Raw genomic sequence first — 7,231 nt, 5'->3', positions numbered from 1 at the left:
TGGGAGGAAGAAAATGCTTATGGACTTGCTTTTCAATAGAAAGCTGGTTTCAGCGGACTGCACCGGCTGGGAACTGCAGGACAGGGGGGTGGCTGGTGAATCTAGAGACACTACCAGTTATAAAGCAGTCATGCACACGTGCCCATGTGATCCGGGACTCAGAATGGAATTACAAAGGACTAAATGGAGGAAACTGTACTGAAAATGGTGATGCTTATGATTCAATTAAATAAATGCACTTTATACACCTTGGAGAGTTTCTGCAAACTAATCACTTAAGTGAGGTTAAAAGAAAGATGTTATGAGAATTTTCTAACTGGACTTGGGTATTCAGAGGCTTCTGATTAGCTTTGAGGGGTCTTCCAAAATGATCACCTGCCTAAGGGTTGCCATGCTTGTTTGTCTTTGCATTCCTGCTCTGTTTTCAAATCAATTATTTGAGCCCACATAATTAGTCATCTCCTGGACTCATTTCCCCTGATCAAAATTCCTGCCTAAATGTTCCTAATAACCACAGTAATTTTCTCCCCATTAAAAATTTTTATTTGTATAATTTATACTTCAAAAATATACATTTTTTAATACTGATGTGGTGTGACTAAGAGCTCTTTCTGTAAAAATTTCAGAAACACATTCTATTCTTTTTTTTTTTCTATCCACCTATTGTCTCATTTTCAGGAACTGGAATTCTATTTATGTCCTCCTTCATTTTTTCTTTATCAAGGTACTTTTCACCTTCAACATTCACATTCCAAAATCCATTCAACTTCAATAACGTGCTTATTTATCAACTGAGATCCATCACTTAGTTGGTGTGGATGGATAGATTTATAGGTAAAGTGTCCCAAATATGCTAGGTGCTTGATGAAGTGCCAGACTTTCTTGGCTCCAATTGAACATATATTTTATTAAAAATAAGCAAATGACTTTTGCATTATCCATCTCTCACTCAGAGAATTGCACCACCTTCTGAGCCACACAGTTTATTGTCATGGCAAGAATAAATTCATAGCTGATGATAAGCTCACTTGTCATAGTAAATACCGTAACTTTAAAACCTTCAGATTCCCTTGAAAATATTCACTGAAGTATTCACTGGAGAAAAGGTGGGCCTCTGAAAGAAGCACTTATAAATTCCTCACTTAAGGTGCCAGCATGATAATATAGTAACAGGGTAATATAATCACATGGATTTAGGTGGCTTCCTGAACACACCACCTTTAAGTAGGATACATGGGCAAAGATTCCAGGAAATTTCTAAGTATAGTACCTGTTTACAAATACATTATCTCATTTCTTTCAACGAATCATTTTATCTACCATCAAATATAGGACTTTTTCTATTCCATGAGTTCTCTCTTCTGACGGCTCCTCCCATTTACATTCCCTCTCAGGAGTACTTTGCGTCCATAACTATATTCACAGAATGTCCTAGTTTGGGGGTCAAGCTAGAAAACTACCTCCTTTTATTGGTTCTTCTTGTTATTCTTCAATGAGTCTTCCAGGTCCTGCTTCTCTCCTCTTTTCTGACCCCCAGTATCTACAATTTCAAGATTAGCTGTTTTATCAGTTGTTCAGGAAGCTAAATCACCACTAGTAACAATAGCAATCACTTACTGGACGTATAATTAACTCCAGTTATTGTGAACTAAAATTACACAATGTCTACAACAACTCTATGAAAATGTTATCTTTATTAATTTCTATTTTACAAATGTGAGTCAAAGAGGCACACAAAAGTTACGTTTTTTACTCAATGTTGCATATCTACTAAGTGGAGAAGTAAGAATTTGAAAGCTGGTGGTCTGAATTCAGAATCTGAGTTTTAAGTACTTTGTTAACTGAGAAAATGGCCCTGAGCCGATATGCAGAAGGGAGATCTTTGAATGAGAACTTACAGGTATATGACTTTAGTTCTTGAGAGAAGCTGCATATCAGGCCCTCTGTACTATCAGTGCAACTCCAACTCTGGAGGTGGGCTTTCAGTGAGAGATCTATGCATAATCATGTAGACCTAGTCCTGTACCTTGGTCACTGGTGACACATTTTTATAATAATTAGATATACTGTGCAAAATAAATTTTAGATTTATTATTAATATACATAAATATACTCTACATAAAAAAGCAAATTTTATTGTACCCACTTAAAAAAATTTCTATGAATCTACTAACTTTCTTTCATCAGTAATGACTAACCTACCTTAAATTGCTTATATTAGTTATATTAGTCAATATATTGCACTTTTAGATGAGTAATGGTTTGGACCAGTTTATTGTCTTCCTTATATGATCTTTAACATTTATTTCACTCTCATGTTTTTCTACTTGATGTTCTAGGAATTTAAATCTCATGTACTCCCCACTCTTCCAGATAATACTATGGTAATATCAATCCCTTTTAGCTAATTGTATGTCAGCATTGAGTACCTCTTTACCAAATGAACATTCTGGTCCAGGGATTTCCCTAACTTTACCCAGAGTAGGTGGGAAAAGGACTGCCTTCTTTAATGAAACTGGATACACCCAGGTTGACCCCATGAAATGGAAATAAGTAATTTTCTGCTTTTGTCTTCTATTGTTTTTAAATTTGGGTGCTTACACACAATAAGACTTGTTATGTATGTTTATCTTTTCACATACTGTCAAGCAGGATTATGGAAATCTTCGATGAAGCAGTTTTGCAAACAGTTTTTTGATAACTGGGATTCACAGTGTTAGGTCACACATTTACATGTAAACTGGAAGGAATAAACCCAGGGAAGGAAAAATAGTAACTAGGAGACCCTCTGACAAGCTTAGAGCTTATATGTCTCTTGAGGACTGAATGGCAAGTTACACTGAATAGTTTTGATTTCAGGCTGGACAGTGAGGCTAATACCATCAGCAAATTGAAGACTCGCAATAACTATTTATTGGTCTATTATACACAACACTTTCCATCACATGATGAGAATTTTGTAAAAGCATATAATCATTTTAAGTCCATTCTTTCTTTCTTCAAGAACGTCTTTAGCTCTCCACTGGTACAGAGAGAAGGTCGGAAACACAACAATATCATCCCTGTAGCTGGGGGTGTTGAAGTTGAACACTTTTTGACATTTACATTTGTCTCTTTGTAGATACTCCTCACTTCCCTGTAGGCCACTCTGAAACATTTTGTTTCTGTGTTCATGGAGAAGTTGGACAAAATTTCTGGGAGACTACTATTTTCCCTAGTTTCCAATGTTGATGAATATTCCTCCATTCTCCCCATACCTGCATTTTTATATTAGACTGTTCATCTCAAAAGGACATTAAAATGTATGGGAGGTTTGATGATTCTACCTTACAGAAAGGTGTTCTTTATCCCTATCTCTTACTAATTCTTCAAAGCGTCTCATACTCAGAGAAACAAAGAATTGTACTCCCTCATAAGTTTATCAGATTATATATTATTTTATCATTATTTATTTGTATATTGTTTTTTGCCACCAGACTGAGAGCTCTTCCAGGAGATAAATTATGTCATATTCATCTTGCAAATATATTGAAAATATAGATATGAAAACATTTTGTTTAAGGAATAACTGAACCAATGAGAAATTCCATGCAAAATTTAGGGAAGTATTTTGATAGAGACTTCTTCACATAACACTTCCAGTCACTTGAGATCAGCGTTTACAAATCCGCCATATGATTTTGAGTGAAATAAAATAATACAAACTACTTTATTTCAGGATGTGATTTAGTGGATAACTTTTATTCTACCTATTTATTTAAAAAATAATTCACTTAGGACAAAGTGCTTTTATAAAACTTCTGGACAAGAAACACACTGCACTAATATACACTTTACATTTTTAATGAAAATTTCTTTGGAGCAAAGTTATTAGATATACATTAGAAGTGAAAGTCTGTCCTTTTCCAATATTAAATGTCAGTCAAATGTCACAAAGTACTAAACACTCAGCAAATGATGTGAAGTTGAAATATGAAACCAAGCTTTTTCTATATACTTTCCTTGTAACTCATAAACCGAGAAAAGAGGCAGAACTGAAACACAACAAAAGCATTTATTTGGGGTCTTAGAACTGCATCTGGGGAGCACAGATTTGGGTAGCAACCCAGATTGTGTCCCCCTAGGGAACAGAACTCAGGGGCTTTTAAAGACAAAAAGGGAATGCTTGAACATGTTGTTTACAAAGAATTTTGAGTGGTACCAGTGGCAGAAAACTAATTTTGGCTAAACACAATTGGTTGCTAAGGCTATCATTAAGAAAAAGTTCCTTTAAAAGTTCCATTTACACCTGTAGTCAAGTTGTGGTATCTTTGAAGAGTCCTTGGAATATTTGGGTTTTGGCCCAGTTCAGAAGTTCATGGCTTCACCTGATAAAGATGTGCATAAACCCCACCGTTTTTATCGCCAGCTGGGTCCATTTTCAAACCCCTTGACATAAGTGACTCCATTTTCTTTCACCTTTCACACGCACTTTTATTGTACTCACATTTCTTCTGACATTTAAAAGGGTTACTCAGTACTCGTTTTTTAACCAGATTGATTACCTTCTAGTGCCCAATAGTATGGGAGGAATTTGCATAGGATAATAGAACACAAAGTGCTAAGTGTGAAAATATGCCAGCTTTGACACCAAAGTGGGGCTTACTTGAAGAAAAGAAAGGAAAATGCACCAGGAAAAAGAAGAGCTGGCAGACAAGAAAGAAGTTGATGGAATGGCAAAAACAATTCTGATTAATCTGGCTAGGGCCTTACATGTGGTGGTAAATAAAGTGAACATTAAATCCAACTTTCAGGGATTCTCAAATGGTAAGAGGACTATTTATTCCTGAAAAGCTGATTTCTGTTTTACAAGAATACCTGGGTCCGTCTTAAAGTTCTTCACAGTAAAACCTCATATAAGCATAAACATTACATTCTTATTTTACAGGTTATTCACATAATTAATTTATATCAGGATCTAATTTAAGAAGAAATGAATCATTAAACACAAAAACTTAAAGGAAACTTAGGCAAAATCACCTTCTTGGTTCACATATTCTCCCTGGAAATCTCCTTGGCCAGATCCATCAGTTCTGGAGGGCCATTTTCTGTTTTCCATGAAACTTCATGTAACTATTGAGGTCAGCTTTCCCCGACTACGACGCAAGAGAGTCCTTCCCTTGATCCTCCAGTAACATTTCCCTCACTCTTCTTCAGGTTTCGGTAGCCCTCCTTGCTGAGGCCCATGGGGCGTCCTCTGACAGTTTCCTCAAGGCCATTCCTCCTTCTGAGCATCATCACCTGGCACCAGAAACAATGACCTATATTCCAGGCATCTGTGTGACTTCACCCCACTCCAAGATATCAAGTTAAGTTCTGATTACTAGTGCTATCTAACACGTTTTTTCATCTAAATTACAAACATATTGGCAAAAATTTTTATCGTTTTTTAAATTATCCTTTTGATGTGTGCAAATTCTGTAGCATTCGTTACTATTCCTTATAGTGGTTACTTTGGACATTTTTTTTCTTTTTTCTCAATTGGTCTTACCAGGAGTTTAATCAATTTTATATTTCTTCCCAAAGAATCCATTTATGACATCAACTTTTTCCTTTATATTCATTACATTATTTATTATCTTTCTTTACTGTTTCTTCATTCCAGTCATTTTATTTTAATATGATCTTGTTTATAAATTTTTAGATGGAAGCTCAGGCCATAGACTTTTATCTTTTTAAAAATATATGCATTTAAACTATACATTTCCCTCAAAATACAGATGGCTGTACAATCCATAATGATATACAGTCCATATTTTGTCATTATTTTCATTATCATTCAGTTTAAAATCTAACCAATTGTTATTCATATTTTTCTTTAATCCCCAAGTTATCTAGAAGTGGAATTGCTTATTTAAAAACAAATAGAATTTAAAAAGTTAAAAAAATAATTTGATGTTGATTTTTCTTAATTCTATTTCAATTAGAGAACATACTCAGTTTATTTCCTTCACTTAAAATTTGTTGAGGCACTATTTATGGCTCAGGATATAGTCAGTTTTTGTAATGCACTATGCATCCCAGAAAATAACACATTCTCTGAAGTGGTTGGATGAGGTATTCTATGCATGTCAATTAGAGCATGTTTGTTAATTTCAGTTCAAAATTTCTCTATGCTTACTGATTGTTTACTTGCTTGTTGTATCAGTTTCTAAGAGAAATATGTTATTTCCCATCATGGCTTTTAAAATTTCTCCAAAACCCTGTCAATTTCTTGCTTTATGTATCAAAACTTTATTATGTACGCACTCACATGAAAAAAAATGTTCTGTTTTACTGGTGGGTTAATATTTTTATCAATATTAAGTGTTTCTGTGTCAAGAAATGCTTTTGGCCTTAAATTATACTTTAATATTAGTGTAGATGTATCAGTTTTCTTTAGGTTAGAGTTCTCATGATATGGTGTCTGCAAAATTTATTCTGCTCACCTCTATATCATGGTACTTTAGGTCCTTCTGTTGTAGTCAAAATACTAATTTTAAAAATCCATTCTGATGATCTCTGTTATTTTGAGAATTTATTTAGATTTAATGTAAGTACTGATGAGTTGATGCTCGAATATTCCTTTTAACTATTTACTTTTTTCTGTGTTATTTCTTCCCCTCCTTTTGTGAAGACTAATTTTATTTTTATTACTCAACTTTCCCCTTCTTTTGGTTAATGAATTCCAATGCTGTTATTTACTGGTTATACTAGAGACTTCAGTAGGTCTCCTTAATACCTTTAGCATTTTCCAGGAAACTCACTGACAGTCTTAACTCCTTTTCCATACTCCCAAATAGATATTATAGATATTGATGTATAAACAGTATAAAAATGATATTAAAGATATTATGTGTATGTTTCTTATCACCCTAATACATATGTTTCTGTGCTTTTATACAAAGTCCACTCTTTGTTGTTCTACACAGCCAATGTGTATATACCCAACATTATTATTCTACAGAGTGAATTTATTCATTTAAACCTATTGACACATTCACCCTTTCGATAGCTTTTATGATTTTCTGCCGCAGCATTTGTATGAAATCATTTTATTTCTGTCAGAAGAATACTCTTTTAAGTATTTCAAATTGTTCTCTTAGTACTTAAGAGTATTTATTTGCCTTGAAACTTCCTTATTTGGCCATTTTTTTGGACAAATAATTTCAAGGTTGGACAAATAATTCCTGGTTGTTGTGTCCCCCAAGAC

The sequence above is a fragment of the Manis pentadactyla genome, chromosome 8 (assembly GCF_030020395.1).
Source record: "Manis pentadactyla isolate mManPen7 chromosome 8, mManPen7.hap1, whole genome shotgun sequence".
NCBI lineage: Eukaryota > Metazoa > Chordata > Mammalia > Pholidota > Manidae > Manis > Manis pentadactyla.
This window is presented reverse-complemented; position numbering follows the sequence as displayed.